The sequence below is a fragment of the Ambystoma mexicanum genome, chromosome 9 (assembly GCF_040938575.1).
Source record: "Ambystoma mexicanum isolate Mex_15411 chromosome 9, UKY_AmexF1_1, whole genome shotgun sequence".
NCBI classification, from domain to species: Eukaryota; Metazoa; Chordata; class Amphibia; order Caudata; family Ambystomatidae; genus Ambystoma; species Ambystoma mexicanum.
The window spans coordinates 1,543,339,392-1,543,357,479 of record NC_090931.1 but is presented as its reverse complement, the minus strand read 5'-3'; the positions used below and the strand labels follow the sequence as shown (position 1 = coordinate 1,543,357,479).

The window sequence follows — 18,088 nt, the reverse complement described above, 5'->3', positions numbered from 1 at the left end:
AGTAATCACGGACATGTTACCCTTTGGTATGGCAGCAGGGAATACCCACAGAGATGAGTAAATTTCGCAGTGTGACTTATTATATGTAAATTCAATGATAGAACCAGGGAAATCCCCAATTGTCACATGTTTAGAAAACATCCATTATAAATATATAAACCCCAAAGCCGCCAACCCAAGGTAAACCCTTTTCCTTCTTGGCACTGTATTTATTCTTCCTATTGCTAACATATTGATTTTGTGACAGGCACGTGTGGTTTATGGAATGGCATTAAAAACTGCTCCAACTGAAACTACTTGGCAGACGGCACATCCAACAGTGCAAGACCAAGACTGTGCAGCACTTGCTTACTGCAGCCTTTCCAAATCAGATTGAAAAGCACACTTAACGGTATGAACGGTATACCGGTATAAACAATGTGACGGTTATTATTCAATTAAGTGGTCCACGGTATCTTTAACGGTATACCGTAATACCGTTACATCCCTACTTTACACCCACACAGCTCTTCTCGCTATTACAACAAAGGATACAGTCCCTGATATAGCGTTCTATCTGCAGGTCGCATCCAGGCCACCAGAAGTCATTTCTTATTCTTTGTTTGGTTTTTACAATGCCTTGATGGCCTTCATGTCCAAGCTCAATGATCTTCCGGCGTAACCCTGTTGGAGGGATTCTCTTATCTCCTCTCATAATGACCTTATCATGTATATGCAGCTTGTCTGCAACAGACCAGAATGCCATCAACTTCGCTTCTTCAAATCTTGACTTGTTGTAAGAGCCTTGACCATTGAGTAGTTCCATCAAACTTTTGAAAGATTCATCTTCCTGTTCCGCATTGACCCATTCAGCCTTTGAAATTGATGCTGCTTCTATACTCAGAACAACTTCCATGTCCTCTTCTCCTTCATTGACCTCCGACACATTGGTTAAACGGGACAAACAGTCAGCCGCAACATTCTTGGCTCCGGGCACATACAACACCGTGTAATTGAACTCCTGAAGCAACATCACCCATCTTCTGATCCCATTAGACACTTTGTCCAGACATTTCAACATAAAAACATGTGTCAAAGGTTTATGGTCTGTACGGAATTCCACTTCATTGCCCCATATAAAACTCCTGAACTTCTCTGTTGCCCATTTGATCGCCAAAGCTTCCTTTTCAATTGCAGCATAAGACAACTCAGTTCCTTTCAGTAATCTGGATGCACATGCAATTAAAACTTCACGCTTTTTGTCCTCTTGCGGGTCAACAGCCCCCAAACCAATATTGCTGGCATCAGTTGTGATGATAGTTTTCCTCCCACTGCAGAAATTCTTCAAGGCTGGGGCTGACCCAATGGCACTCTTGATAAAACTGAACTCTTGTTCACAATCATTATTCCACTCAAAACTCTTCCTTTTGAGTAATTCCCGTAGAGGAACAGTGTGAATCGCAAAATCCTTAACAAACTTGGAATAATATTTCGCCATCCCAATAAACGTGCGGACTTCTTCCTTGTTGCAGGGTATTGGCATCTTATTGATGGTATCAACTAACTGTGGCTTGGGAGAGATTCCCTCAGCAGATATCTTGTGTCCCAAATAATCTATTTCGGAAAACAATTGATTCTGCACTTATCCTTACTTAGAGTCATGCCTGCTCTGTATATCTTCTCACACACATATCGTAATCTTTCATCATGCAACTTTTGGTTATTAGCATGAACTAGGATGTCGTCCTGAAAGCAGATCACACCGGCTACACCCTCGAACATGTTATGCATCACCTTCTGGAAAACAGATGCTGCGGACACCAATCCAAACGGCATCCTCTTGAACTGGTACAGACCATCCGGTGTAATAAATGCAGTGAGGTGCTTGTAACTTTTGTGTAATTTAATTTGGTGATATGCGGATGTCAAATCCAAGGTCTAAAAGAGCTTTGACGGCCCAATTATGGATATTATTTCTTGTATGTTCGGGAGACGAAGATCAGGCACCACGCATTTGTTCAACTCACGCATATCTACACAGATTCTGAGTTTCCCAGATTTTTTTCTGATCACTACAAGTGGCGAAACCCATTCACTGGCATCGATACTTTCAATGATTCCTCGCTCCTCCATCAACCTTACCTCCTTTCTGACTTCGTCACGCATAGACAAAGGAACACTCCTCAGTTTCTGAGCAACAGGAATATGATCGGATCTCAACTTTATTTTATGTACATAACCCTGAAGACATCCCACACCATCACGAAAAACATCTTGCATGAACCCTGTGGTATCTTCTTTAGTTGTAGCACGATCATTAACCAACTTACTCCCATCATTGCTGATGGCAAAAACAGACTCTTCAACGGTGGAATCAAACTTTATTTGCAATTTGCTCTGATGAGTCCAACTCAGACGAGGTGTCTTGCCCACACTAGTAATATAGATTTTGCCTTTGGCTCTCCTATCCTTAAATTTTCCCCAAAACCAACCTATGGTGTCAATCTTGACTCCACCATAAGCTCTGGGGTTGATATCAGTTTCATGTAGATATTCGTGCTTTTCCCTGTTCCATAGATGTTGTGGCAGTAACGTGTACTTTGCACCAGTGTCAATAATCATATATACATCTACACCATCAACAGTAACCATGGCTTTGGGACTGTCCAGGACTTCTTCATCGTCAGCTCCAGATATGACAAACACGCATTTGTCACCTTCTTCTCCACAACTATGACTGCTGTCCGAATTACCTCCTATCCAATTTGTGGAATTATTCCGGAACCTGCAGCACCTTGAGTAATGTCCCTTAACTTTGCACTTGCCGCATATGATCTTCAAAGCTGGGCACTCTGGGTCATCAGCCCAGTAGTTGACACTATCAAATCTGTAACATCGCCCTTGATGTCTCCTTCTGGATTTCGTGGATTGCTTGTTAGGACTCACTTTCCTGGTTCGGTCATTGGCAGAATCTCTTTGATTATATCTGTATTTTCCTTTGTCAGGTTGTGATGACTTACACTGCCTGCTTGGCCCTTTGCGTCTGACAGAGCTATTGTTACGACCTGTTCATTGAAATTGCACGTTATGGCTAACTTCCTCAAAGCAGTAATTCATTCTTCAACACTCTCTCCCTCCTCCTGTGTTCTCGTCCCAAATTTGTATCTTTCTAAAATGATAATTATTTTCTTTTCAAAACGTTTATTAATTATCTTGACAGCACGTTTGTATTAATTGATGCCTGCACCTTCCTCTAATGACAAATCAGGTAGCGTTTCAAACTTCTCTTGACCAGCTGAGCCCAAACAATGCAGTAGAAGTGACTTCCTCTTTTCTGCGCTGCAATTTGCACCACACACCACACCAGCATAGTGCTCAAAAGACTTAATCCATCTCTTCCACAGAATGCTTGGCTCACTAGTGTCAGGCATAAAAAATGCAGGTGGGGGAACACTACTGAAGGCCATGCTAAAATGCTCTGCGTGGTCAGTGAAACAGTTCGATGAGCTGGGCAGAGGATCAGGATTGAAGCGTATTGATTGTTTGGTAGTTAACGTGGAAGTCCTTTATATACCAAACTTCTTCATAAACCTTGTCATTTAATGAGGGTTAATACCTCACCCAGTGGATAATGGGCAAAAAAGAGAATGGTTCTGTGAGGCAGGAACAATCCTTACAGTTGATAAAAGGCAGTGATTGGAATTTACAGTAGGTATATTGTTGAATGTTGTAAGCAGCTGCAATGCTCTGTTGATATTGAAAACAACTGAGTTGGCCTTAGTAGAAGTGCGCAGCTATTACAAACCAGTAATTAGAACTTGACAATCTGTATATCGTTGAATGTGGCTGTCACCATGAGGAAACTTGATGTAAGCAGCTGCGATGCTTTGTTGGCTTTGAAAACAGCTGAATTTGCTATATCAGAAGTGCGCAGCTATTACAAACACTACAAGCCACTTGAAGCTCAACGCGCATGCGCGTTCCCAATTAGTTCAATGCTGGCGGTACGCAACGGTGAGCAGTGATAGGCGGTAGACTCTTCCCCCAGGCAGCCCGGGCAGCTGTACTATCTGGGCCCGAGTGGGGCAACGTACGCAGCAGCCAACGTACCTTCCACAGCACAGCAGGCAGCAAATGGAGCCGCTGCAACGCTCGGGCTTGAGCGGAGCGGCCTCACGTAGCACGAATACGGTACTGGAAATCCTTGTTGCCAATTGTAGTTTGGGGAATAGGTAGGACGGAGGACAATATTATATTGACAACATGTTTATTCAAGTATACATATGTAGGGAAGGAGGAGGGAGACTGCTCATCCTGCATGAGCGCAAAATACTGTTTTCCTTCTAACCACATTCTACATTCCAACACCCGACAAATAGCTCGTGCTTGCCCTACATCATAGGAGTAGAGCATGCGAAGCCATGATGCAGCCAGGCACGTCTCGCCTCAGTCAGGCACATACCTTTTCCTGCAGAGGAGATGCTACAAATAACGATGATCTACATTAAATACTCCTGGCATTTACGTGACGGAGACAATACCTAATGGGAATGTCCAAAGCTGAGCATCTCACCCCCCGCCCCCCAGCAGCAGAGCCAAGCCCCCATGTATCCTGAAAGGACTCCTTCCTCGCGACTAAAGGGTGGCGTTGCCGCCGGTCACTCACCAGCAGTACAGTGCGCCATCATTACTGCCTGCTCGCGTGTGCTGCACCGACACCGCTAGAGCTGCCCCGAGGCGCCCCGAGCCACAGAAGGCACCCTAGATATCTTCTTCCGCCGCGCACGACTAGACATGCGCAGAAAGGGGATGCCGAACTAAGCATGCGCACTGCTCAGATAGCGATCAGCGGAGGATGCGCACAAGAACCAATCCCTGACTCGCATGAGCACTACTCCAATGCGCTTCTGAAGACATGCGCAGAGAGGGGATACCAAAAAACGCATGCGCAATGCTAAGCGGTGAACCAGCAGAGGGTGCGCACAAGAATCAATACCTTACTCGCATGCTCAGTGCCGAAATACGGCTTCTGAGAGCATGCGTAGAGAGGCGATGCAAAAAGAAGCATGCGCATTGATGACATAGCGGGCACGGAAGCATGCGCAGAAGAGCACATCCATCGCGGAGCTTTACAGTGTGTGGCGGGGGGTACCCGGGCTGTCTCTTTTGCAACGAAGAAGGGCTGCAGAGCTGGTGAAGAGACGTGCCCAGATAGCGATTCTAAAGGTGTGCGTAGAAGGGAGATACTAGAAAGAGCATTACACGGATCGACCATAGCATACACAAAAAGAGCGATGCTCGACACAGCATGCCCACTGCTGAGATACTGATCCTCAGAGCATGCGCAGAAAGGGCATGAGAAGACAGGAATTTAATACAATAAAACGCATTTGAATTAAGTCCATGTTTTTCACTAAAGTTTCCTGTATGGAGTTTCAGGTTTTATATTCGCGATGTTGTGACGTCGGTACTGAGCCACAGGGCTTGTTTGGTGTAAAGCATACCTGCCTACATTTGAAAATCAAAATTCCTGAGATTTATGCCCTGCCCACAGCCACACATGACTCCGCCCATTTGCACAGGGCTCCCCTCACACGCCCCGCCCAACTGTCAAAAAGGTACACTCGGTTGTTGTAGCCTTCCGTTTGCTTACTATAGCATTGAATGAATGATTTTCAGTGCTATGATAAGCAAACTGAGCGTGGTGCCCCTGTTCTGTAATATTTGGTATCCCATACCGATCCGGTATCCCCTGTCTTCGGCTGTCTTCGTAGATCACAGACCAAAGTAGGAGAATTCCGAGCCTCGGTAAGTTTTGAGCCTCGGTATGGGATACCAAATGTTGCATAACACCGGCATAACGCCCGAGTTCCATACAGCCACGGTGAAACCTGCTACGTTCCCCTCTCAAAACTCGCTACTTTCCCCTCTCAAATGGAGTGCACGCAATTCCAGGTTGTCTCATCATATCGCATTTTAACACAATAAAAACGTCAAAACGTCAGAATCATTACAGATGCAGGGAACTCATCTTTTAGACCTCTATCCAGGCGCTCTGGGGCAAAATACATGCACATCTCCTGATTTGCTTATGGATTGCACCAACAGAGATTACTTCACAGAAAGCACATTGCAAGGAGCATCATCAGTCTTTGATACTTGGAGGCACCATGGAAGTGACTTTAGAATAAGTTGTCATAAGTAAGCCAAGAGGCAAATAATTTTGTGAGGCAAAATACCTAAAATGCACTGTTATATATGGAGCAAGTAAGGCTTTTTTAAAAAAAAAAAATAGCATCATATATTAACACATAAGCTTTGAAGTGAATCACTTACAGAGCTGCAGATAAGACAGTCTAATTAAATGATCTGCCCAGGATCACACACTGGTTAAAATAGTGAAACCGGGATGTGGACAATTTAAGCAACTGAGCACATCTTTACAGTCATTATTTCATAAAGCATGCAGCATTATGCAAACTTCTCACACCTGATCACTTCCTTCCGTGTACATTTCTAAAGGGACAAAAGTCCCTGCTAATAGTCCCCCCTCCCTCCCATCAGTGCCTAATGGCTCACTTTGAAATGCTCTGTTGACACAGAGCAACTTGAGAGCCCCTCTGCTGCTGCCCTGAGCTCCTTGCGACATTGTCCTGCCAGAGGTTTCGGAAAGGGTAAGGTGTCCTGTGCCAGGACAATTACTGTGCTGAGCAGGAATTACTCAGCACACATTGTCCTGCCAGCGGGACATCTTTCTCATTGGGTACCCTCATTGAGGTGCCGAACGGGACGGGTGGCCCACTGACGAAAGTCCCGGTCAGGCTCTAAAAAGAGCCTGTGGGGTGGCAGCTTGGCCCCCCCACTCCCGCGGCTCGGTACGCCACTGTTACTTGATGAGTCAGCCAAACTGCTTTGAGTTGAATGAAACTTAGTTGGTCATATGGTTATTTGTAGCTTAAAAAATCATAGCTGCCAACACTTAGTGGGTTATATAATTAGTATCTTAATACATCACAGCTGCCAACAGTGATGGAAATGACTACACAAACTATGGCTGAAAATTGAAAAAATACTCCAGAATACTACCTCCTTAGGGAAATTGACCCGATAGATGGGTTCACTGTAGAGGGTGTGGCGTAGCGGTGCAGTCATCATGGCAGGCACGTAAAACACATAAAAATAATATTTCCTTTTACAGGGTTGACATGAAATGCAGATAAATCACACAATAAACCAGACTGACAATATATATATATATTACACATCTCATAGCATAGTGGGAGTATTTGTGCTGTTTCCCTTTTAAGAACATGTATTGTCCCTCTAAGGATGTGTCATGACAGCCTCATACCTGACTGTGAAAAGAAGGAGCCTGCGCACGCACGTGTAATACCACGGCGGTAGACTAAATGTAATGGCACTCTGTCTCTGTGTCTCATTGTGTTGGGCCGGCAAGCCTACCCTGTGTGATCACAGGCCTGCGGCCCTGCTAGTCTGGGTGCAGTCTGGGTGCCCCCAGACAAGCATGTGTAACCTGGGTGTCTCCCGGCCACTGGCCCGCTGTGTGATCGCAGAGCAGCTGCTTGTCCGGGAGCCCAAGGCAGCTGCGGTCTTGTCGTGTGACCACGGCGATCAGGGTAATCCCTGTCACATTAATTGTGTGTCGGTGCCCCGAGCACCCCTTGGGCTGGCCCAGAGTCACAGTGCACAGAAAGAATTTGTGTACTCCACTACCCAATTCAAGGGATAGTTCAGTCAGTATTTTGTTAAATGTTAACCCTCAAAATTAAGGGGATACCAAATATTACAACCCTATATCAGCTGTAATATTTGGTATCCCCTTCAAAAAAAGGATGGGATAGCTTCCAGAAGCTGTCATAGTGTAGGCTTATGGTGTACTTCCCTCCCCAATGCAAGGGATAGTTCAAGCAGTGCGTTGTTAAATGTTACCCCTCAAAATCAAGGGGATACCAAATATTACAACCCTACATTAGTGTAATATTTGGTATCCCCTTCAAAAAAAGGATGAGATGGCTTCCAGAAGCTGTCACAGTGTAGGCTTATGATGTACTCCCCTCCCCAATGCAAGGGATAGTTCAAGCAGTGCGTTGTTAAATGTTACCCTTCAACATCAAGGGGATACCAAATATTACAACCCTATATTAGCTGTAATATTTGGTATCCCCTTCAAAAAAAGGATGGGATGGCTTCCAGAAGCTGACACAGTGAAGGCTTATGATGTACTCCCCTCCCCAATGCAAGGGATAGTTCAAGCAGTGCGTTGTTAAATGTTACCCTTCAAAATCAAGGGGATACCAAATATTACAACCCTATATTAGCTGTAATATTTGGTATCCCCTTCAGAAAAAGGATGGGATAGCTTCCAGAAGCTGTCATAGTGTAGGCTTATGGTGTACTTCCCTCCCCAATGCAAGGGATATTTCAAGCAGTGCATTGTTAAATGTTACCTCTCAAAATCAAGGGGATACCAAATATTACAACCCTATATTAGCTGTAATATTTGGTTTACCCTTCGGAAAAAGGATGGGATAGCTTCCAGAAGCTGTCATAGTGTAGGCTTACGATGTACTTCCCTCCCCAATGCAAGGGATAGTTCAAGCAGTGCGCTGTTAAATGTTACCCCTCAAAATCAAGGGGATGCCAAATATTGCAACCCTATATTAGCTGTAATATTTGGTATCCCCTTCAGAAAAAGAATGGGATAGCTTCCGGAAGCTGTCATAGAGTAGGCTTATGGTGTACTTCCCTCCCCAATGCAAGGGATAGTTCAAGCAGTGCGTTGTTAAATGTTACCCTGCAAAATCAAGGGGATACCAAATATTACAACCCTATATTAGCTGTAATATTTGGTATCCCCTTCAGAAAAAGGATGGGATAGCTTCCAGAAGCTGTCATAGTGTAGGCTTATGGTGTACTTCCCTCCCCAATGCATGGGATAGTTCAAGCAGTGCATTGTTAAATGTTACCCCTCAAAATCAAGGGGATACCAAATATTGCAGCCCTATATTAGCTGTAATATTTGGTATCCCCTTCAGAAAAAGGATGGGATAGCTTCCAGAAGCTGTCATAGTGTAGGCTTATGGTGTACTTCCCTCCCCAATGCAAGGGATAGTTCAAGCAGTGCGTTGTTAAATGTTACCCCTCAAAATCAAGAGGATACCAAATATTACAACCCTATATTAGCTGTAATATTTGGTATCCCCTTCAAAAAAAGGATGAGATGGCTTCCAGAAGCTGTCATAGTTTAGGCTTACGGTGTACTTCCCTCCCCAATGTAAGGGATAGTTCAAGCAGTGCGTTGTTAAATGTTACCTCTCAGAATCAAGGGGATACCAAATATTACAACCCTATATTAGCTGTAATATTTGGTATCCCCTTCAAAAAACAGGTGGGATAGCTTCCAGAAGGAGGCATGGTGTAGACAAACAATGTACTCTCCCCTGCAATGCAAGGGATAGTTCAAGCAGCGCTTTGTTAAATGTTACCCCTCAACATCAAGGGGATACCAAATATTACAACCCTATATCAGCTGTAATATTTGGTATCCCCTTCAAAAAAAGGATGGGATGGCTTCCAGAAGCTGACACAGTGAAGGCTTATGATGTACTCCCCTCCCCAATGCAAGGGATAGTTCAAGCAGTGAGTTGTTAAATGTTACTCCTCAAAATCAAGGGGATACCAAATATTACAACCCTTTATTAGCTGTAATATTTGGTATCCCCTTCAGAAAAAGGATGGGATAGATTCCAGAAGCTGTCATAGTGTAGGCTTATGGTGTACGTCCCTCCCCAATGCAAGGGATATTTCAAGCAGTGCATTGTTAAATGTTACCCCTCAACATCAAGGGGATACCAAATATTACAACCCTATATTAGCTGTAATATTTGGTATCCCCTTCAGAAAAAGGATGGGATAGCTTCCAGAAGCTGTCATAGTGTAGGCTTATGGTGTACTTCCCTCCCCAATGCAAGGGATAGTTCAAGCAGTGCGTTGTTAAATATTACCCCTCAAAATCAAGGGGATACCAAATATTACAACCCTATATTAGCTGTAATATTTGGTATCCCCTTCAGAAAAAGGATGGGATAGCTTCCAGAAGCTGTCATAGCGTAGGCTTATGGTGTACTCCCCTCCCCAATGCAAGGGATAGTTCAAGCAGTGCGTTGTTAAATGTTACCCCTCAACATCAAGGGGATACCAAATATTACAACCCTATATTAGCCATTATATTTGGTATCCCCTTCAAAAAAAGGATGGGATGTCTTCCAGAAGCTGTCACATTGAAGGCTTATGATGTGCTCCCCTCCCCAATGCAAGGGATAGTTCAAACAGTGCGTTGTTAAATGTTACCCCTCAAAATCAAGGGGGTACCAAATATTACAACACTATATTAGCTGTAATATTTGGTATCTCCTTCATAAAAAGGATGAGATGGCTTCCAGAAGCTATCACAGTGTAGACGTATGATGTACGCCCCTCCCCAATGCAAGGGATAGTTCAAGCAGTGCTTTGTTAAATGTTACCCCTCCAAATCAAGGGAATACCAAATATTACAACACTATATTAGCTGTAATATTTGGTATCCCCTTCAAAAAAAGGATCAGATGGCTTCCAGAAGCTGTCCAAGTGTAGGCTTATGATGTACTGCCCTCCCCAATGCAAGGGATAGTTTAAGCAGTGCTTTGTTACATGTTGCCCCTCAACATCAAGGGGATACCAAATATTACAACCCTATATTAGCCATTATATTTGGTATCCCCTTCAAAAAAGAATGGGATGGCTTCCAGAAGCTGTCACAGTGTAGGCTTATGATGTACTCCCCTCCCAATGCAAGGGATAGTTCAAGCAGTGCTTTGTTAAATGTACCCCTCAAAATCAAGGGAATACCAAATATTACAGCACTATATTAGCTGTAATATTTGGTATCCCCTTCAAAAAAGGATATGATGGCTTCCAGAAGCAGTTGTAGTGTAGGCTTATGATGTACTGCCCTCCTCAATGCAAGGGATAGTTTAAGCAGTGCTTTGTTAAATGTTGCCCCTCAACATCAAGGGGATACCAAATATTACAACCCTATATTAGCCATTACATTTGGTATCCCCTTCAAAAAAGAATGGGATGGCTTCCAGAAGCTGTCACAGTGAAGGTTTATGATGTACTCCCCTCCCCAATGCAAGAGATAGTTCAAGCAGTGCATTGTTAAATGTTACCCCTCAACATCAAGGGGATACCAAATATTACAACACTATATTAGCTGTAATATTTGGTATCCGCTTCAAAAAAGGATGAGATGGCTTCCAGAAGCTGTCACATTGAAGGCTTATGATGTGCTCCCCTCCCCAATGCAAGGGATAGTTCAAACAGCCCGTTGTTAAATGTTACCCCTCAAAATCAAGGGGATAACAAATATCACAACACTATATTAGCTGTAATATTTCGTATCCCCTTCAAAAAAAGGATGAGATGGCTTCCAGAAGCTGTCACGGTGTAGGCTTATGATGTACTCCCCTCCCCAATGCAAGGGATAGTTCAAGCAGTGCTTTGTTAAATGTTACTCCTCAAAATCAAGGGGATACCTAATATTACAACACTATATTAGCTGTAATATTTGGCATCCCCTTCAAAAAAAGGATGAGATGGCTTCCAGAAGCTGTCCAAGTGTAGGCTTATGATGTAATCCCCTCCCAAATGCAAAGGATAGGTCAAGCAGTGCGTTGTTAAATGTTACTCCTCAAAATCAAGGGGATACCAAATATTACAACACTATATTAGCTGTAATATTTGGTATCCCCTTCAAAAAAGGATGAGATGGCTTCCAGAAGCTGTTGCAGTGTAGGCTTATGATGTACTGCCCTCCCCAATGCAAGGGATAGTTTAAGCAGTGCTTTGTTAAATGTTACCCCTCAAAATCAAGGGGATACCAAACATTACAACACTATATTAGCTGTAATATTTGGTATCCCCTTCAAAAAAAGGATGAGATGGCTTCCAGAAGCTGTCGCAGTGTAGGCTTATGATGTACTCCCCTCCCGAATGCAAGGGATAGTTGAAGCAGTGCTTTGTGAAATGTTACCCCTCAACATCAAGGGGATACCAAATATTACAACCCTATATTAGACATTATATTTGGTATCCCCTTCAAGAAAAGGATGGGATGGCTTCCAGAAGGTGTCACATTGAAGGCTTATGATGAGCTCCCCTCCCCAATGCAAGGGATAGTTCAAACAGTGCTTTGTTAAATGTTACTCCTCAAAATCAAGGGGATACCTAATATTACAACACTATATTAGCTGTAATATTTGGCATCCCCTTCAAAAAAAGGATGAGATGGCTTCCAGAAGCTGTCCAAGTGTAGGCTTATGATGTAATCCCCTCCCCAATGCAAAGGATAGGTCAAGCAGTGCGTTGTTAAATGTTACTCCTCAAAATCAAGGGGATACCTAATATTACAACACTATATTAGCTGTAATATTTGGTATCCCCTTCAAAAAAGGATGAGATGGCTTCCAGAAGCTGTTGCAGTGTAGGCTTATGATGTACTGCCCTCCCCAATGCAAAGGATAGTTTAAGCAGTGCTTTGTTAAATGTTACCCCTCAAAATCAAGGGGATACCAAACATTACAACACTATATTAGCTGTAATATTTGGTATCCCCTTCAAAAAAAGGATGAGATGGCTTCCAGAAGCTGTCGCAGTGTAGGCTTATGATGTACTCCCCTCCTGAATGCAAGGGATAGTTGAAGCAGTGCTTTGTGAAATGTTACCCCTCAACATCAAGGGGATACCAAATATTACAACCCTATATTAGCTATTATATTTGGTATCCCCTTCAAGAAAAGGATGGGATGGCTTCCAGAAGCTGTCATAGTGTAGGCTTATGATGTACTTCCCTCCCCAATGCAAGGGATAGTTCAAACAGTGCGTTGTTAAATTTTACCCCTCAAAATCAAGGGGATACCAAATATTACAACACTATATTAGCTGTAATATTTGGTATCCCATTCATAAAAAGGATGAGATGGCTTCCAGAAGCTGTCGCAGTGTAGGCTTATGATGTACTCCCCTCCCGAATGCAAGGGATAGTTGAAGCAGTGCTTTGTGAAATGTTACCCCTCAACATCAAGGGGATACCAAATATTACAACCCTATATTAGCCATTATATTTGGTATCCCCTTCAAGAAAAGGATGGGATGGCTTCCAGAAGCTGTCATAGTGTAGGCTTATGATGTACTCCCCTCCCCAATGCAAGGGATAGTTCAAGCAGTGCTTTGTTAAATGTTACCCCTCAAAATCAAGGGGATACCAAATATTACAACACTATATTAGCTGTAATATTTGGTATCCCCTTCAAAAAAAGGATGAGATGGCTTCCAGAAGCTGTCCCAAGTGTAGGCTTATGATGTACTGCCCCTCCCCAACGCAAGGGATAGTTCAAGCAGTGCTTTGTTATATGTTGCCCCTCAACATCAAGGGGATACCAAATATTACAACCCTATATTAGCCATTATATTTGGTATCCCCTTCAAAAAAAGAATGGGATGGCTTCCAGAAGCTGTCACAGTGAAGGCTTATGATGTGCTCCCCTCCCCAATGCAAGGGATAGTTCAAACAGTGTGTTGTTAAATGTTACCCCTCAAAATCAAGGGGATACCAAATATTACAACACTATTTTAGCTGTAATATTTGGTATCCCCTTCATAAAAAGGATGAGATGGCTTCCAGAAGCTGTCACAGTGTAGGCTTATGATGTACTCCCCTCCCCAATGCAAGGGATAGTTTAAGCAGTGCTTTGCTAAATGTTACCCCTCAAAATCAAGGGGATACCAAATATTACAACACTATATTAGCTGTAATATTTGGTATCCCCTTCAAAAAAGGATGAGATGGCTTCCAGAAGCTGTCACAGTGTAGGCTTATGATGTACTCCCCTCCCCAATGCAAGGGATAGTTCAAGCAGTGCTTTGTTAAATGTTACCCCTCAAAATCAAGGGGATACCAAATATTACAACACTATATTAGCTGTAATATTTGGTATCCCCTTCAAAAAAAGGATGCGATGGCTTCCAAAAGCTGTCACAATGTAGGCTTCTGATGTACTCCTCTCCCCAATGCAAGAGATAGTTCAAGAAGTGCGTTGTTAAATGTTACCCCTCAACACCAACGGGATACCAAATATTACAGCACTATATTAGCTGTAATATTTGGTATCCCCTTCAAAAAAAGGATGAGATGGCTTCCAGAAGCTGTCGCAGTGTAGGCTTATGATGTACTCCCCTCCCGAATGCAAGGGATAGTTGAAGCAGTGCTTTGTGAAATGTTACCCCTCAACATCAAGGGGATACCAAATATTACAACCCTATATTAGCCATTATATTTGGTATCCCCTTCAAAAAAAGGATGAGATGGCTTCCAGAAGCTGTCACAGTGTAGGCTTATGATGAGCTCCCCTCCCGAATGCAAGGGATAGTTCATGCAGTGCTTTGTTATATGTTGCCCCTCAACATCAAGGGGATACCAAATATTACAACCCTGTATTAGCCATTATATTTGGTATCCCCTTCAAAAAAAGAATGGGATGGCTTCCAGAAGCTGTCACAGTGAAGGCTTATGATGTGCTCCCCTCCCCAATGCAAGGGATAGTTCTAACAGTGTGTTGTTAAATGTTACCCCTCAAAATCAAGGGGATACCAAATATTACAACACTTTATTAGCTGTAATATTTGGTATCCCCTTCATAAAAAGGATGAGATGGCTTCCAGAAGCTGTCACAGTGTAGGCTTATGATGTACTCCCCTCCCCAATTCAAAGGATAGTTCAAGCAGTGCTTTGTTAAATGTTACCTCTCAAAATCAAGGGGATACCAAATATTACAACACTATATTAGCTGTAATATTTGTTATCCCCTTCAAAAAAAGGATGAGATTGCTTTCAGAAGTCATTGCCTCATTTGGCAGTGCTTCCATCTCCTGTTGTGGGAGCTCAGGTGGTGCTCTCTCTGGTTGTGGGCGACTCCTGTCAATGTCTTGCCTCCGATTCGGCCTCCAGTCACCCTCTAGGTTTCTTTCCATCCAGCTCCACGCTTCTCTGGGATCCGTGAAATGCAATGTCGTACGGTTGTGGTACATTTTCAGTTGTGCTGGGAACAGAAGTCCGTATTTTATGTGAAGAGCTTGAAGGCGTTTCTTGAGTGGGTCGAAGGACTGCCTCGCTTTCTGAACCTCCCTGGTGAAGTCTGGGAAAAAGGCGATTCTGGGGCCATTAAATGTTATTGAGCCCTTAGTTCTGGCCATCTGCAGTATGGCGTCCCGATCCCTATAGTTCAGGAGATTTGCTATTACCGTACGCGGGGGAGCTCTGGGTATTTGTCTGCCCGTTGGTGAGCACGTTCAACTGAGAAGAATTTTGATAGGGTCTTGGGAGTGAATAGATCCGCAAGCCATTGCTCTAGGAATAGCTCCATGCTCGTGCCTTCAGAGTTTTCAGGCAATCCAAGGATCCAGATGTTGTTCCGTCTTGCTCTGCCCTCACTCTCTTCCACTCATTCTTCCAGTGCCTTGAGGCGTGCCAATGCTCCGGTCATTTGGTGATTTACAGTCTTCAGCCTGTCCTCTTTTTCCGACATGCGGCCCTCTGCTTCCCCGGTACGAGCCGTGAATTTTTGCAGCTCATGGCGCAATAGCGACACCTCAGTACTTATGCCATCCATCTTTTTTTCCATGGAGGTCCTTGAGTTGGTGATAGCATTCATGATGTCTTTAAGGGACATATTGTCATCCTTCGGTCCCAATGCATCGCCATGGTGCCCTGCTCCTGCGGGGGCACTTGGGTAGTGATTGTGTACTGCTCCATTTTGCTCTGCGTTGTCACGTTTTTGCCCTGTCTTTCCCCATGGTGGTCAAGCCAGTGTTGAGTTGCAGTTGCTCCCTTCCCTCTCAGCCTATGTTTGTTTAGCTGTGTTTGTTTAGCTGTTTAGGTCAGTGGGGTGCTCGCTTCGGGCGCAACGATTCGGCAAGGCACCATCCAGTTGTTGCTGTTGGTTCAGGATCTTTTGGATACTGGTCAAGTGGTTCACCAGAGACACTTGTTCCACCTTTGCAGGTGCACTGTCCAGCGTTTATTACCAAATGGTGCTGTCCGTGACCACCCGGCTGCGGTACTCCAAAGACGGCAGAGCCACAAGCCTTGGCTTCTATCTCGCTAGGGAGGTGCTGTTGTAATCTCTAACACCTCTTCCCTCCTTTTGGTTTCTCTTACGGTTTATATGCACTGTCCACTTTGTGGTTTTCTTCCCAGAAGTCCGCTGCGTAATCACCTATGCCCTCTCCCTCCTTTGTTTTGTTGGCCTGAGGATTGGCTTGGTCGGCACCCTATCTTTCGGGAAGGAGGTGTTTCCATTAGTCTCAGTTCAAACGTGTGTCTTAGACTCATACAGTGCAGGATTAGGGGCCCTGTTGCCGCTTCACGCCACGGACAAGCAGGCCAGTACTCCAGTTGCCTCCTTTCCTGGGAGACGTGCTTGTTTCAGTTGTCCTCAGTAGTAGTCTTTGATCGGGGCCCGTGATATCAGAATGTTGTTTTGCTCTCTCAAATCCCTTCAGCTTCTGAAGTGCGTGCTGCCACTCAGGTCGGCGCACCGGTTGTGTACAAGCTCGCCTCCCAGCAGGTGGTCGCTTTTGATAACGGTCTGGGCTCACAAGCGATTTTAAGTGTGTAAACCACGTTTATTGCTGCGTGTTATGGGGGTTAGGAGATGTATTCACAAGATATTAGTCTTATTGGGTTCACCTTAGACACTCAGCGCTCAGCCACATCACTACTTTATTGGGAGCTCGGAGCGTTGTAGATTCAGTGCGCAGTTCTCATTCACCTTATAACAGCCATGCCCTCAGCGTAGGCAGCTTACCTTCCATTCTCGGTTGCTTTGTGGAACGTGTGTTGGAATCCACGAGTCACGTTCCACTTTCAGGGTCCCACTGTGAGCGGTTGGGGTCCAGGGATAATTCTGCTGCGTATCGTTGTTGGTAGGCAGTTTAGCTTTTTCGCACCGTCTCTGGGTAGGAGACGTGTTTGATTTGGTTGCCCCCGCTCACTCCTTGTCGCAGGCGCTGCTCGCTTTGCTGTCGGCCTGGCTCTCCTGCAACCGGAGCGCCTTCAGGCAGCCTTCTTCAGTTTGCCTGCTAGCCCGGGTAGCGTCGTTACCAAGGGCCCACAGCAGCTTCTCGCAGCCTCAGATGTGACTGCCCTATCGACCGCCTGGGCAGCAGGTAGGAGCCGAGCCCCGCTGGTACTTGGAGATCCCATCAGGGGGAGGACCCATAGCGCAGCTCACCTTGTTGCTGCAGTGATCAGGATCGTAACGTCGGCTGGTCCTCTCTGTCGTCCTCAAGCAGGGTTGCTCCACCTCGTATCGGAGCAGGGGATGCCAGTGCCCGCCTGCTTTCATGGGCGCGCTCGCCGCCTACTCGCAGTGTTGTTTGGGGTCGGGATCATTGTTTAGACTTCCTGATTTCGGCCTGAGCGATGTGATGGTAGTTGCTGTCGCGGGGCGCTTGGTTCAGTGGAGCCTTTAACGTAATGCGCACCTTCCTCTTAGCTCGCAGTCCCGGCGGCCATCTTGTCTGGCATACGCAGTCGGCCGCTTCTGGATTCCCCAGCGCGTATCTCCGGAACCACACGTCGGTTCAGGTCCATAGTGCAGTGACCCGTTGCAGAAGGGTTCCGCTTTTGGAAGCTATTTTTGTGAGTTTAACAACATGAACTGTCAGGATAAAGGCAGGATCTAGCTGGCGGACTGGGAGCAGTGAGGAATCACGTCCTCATTGCCCGCTTGCTGGCCACACCCCCCTCCAACCTTGGTGATTATTGAAGGTAAGGTTACCCGGTATATCGGGTGCTTTGCATCCGTTTACCATGCGCAGCCCCTATTCGATGAGCCATAAACACATTTGGAGACCATTTGCACACACTCGTCCATATTTCATTGTGGGCAAGGGGATGTTCAGTGATCAGTCCTCCAGCGGATCTGACAGATCCTTTGGCAGATCTACACCCATTTTGAGGTTAAAATCTCATCCCCACATGCATTGC

At 44.9% G+C, this 18,088-nt stretch overlaps 1 protein-coding gene across 2 annotated transcripts in view; it reads right to left on the bottom strand.

Annotated features, from left to right (window-relative positions):
• LOC138489484 (zinc finger protein 182-like) overlaps positions 1 to 18,088 on the bottom strand; it is a 325,984-nt gene that overhangs the window by 103,783 nt on the left and 204,113 nt on the right. Inside the window, exon 1 of one of the 2 annotated variants that reach the window (XM_069617223.1) lies at positions 4,646 to 4,767. The exons of the other annotated variant lie outside the window; for it this stretch is intronic. The gene's annotated coding sequence lies outside the window, so the exon portion shown is untranslated. Of the gene's footprint in view, positions 1 to 4,645; positions 4,768 to 18,088 lie in introns of those variants that run through there. 2 annotated transcript variants of the gene reach the window in all.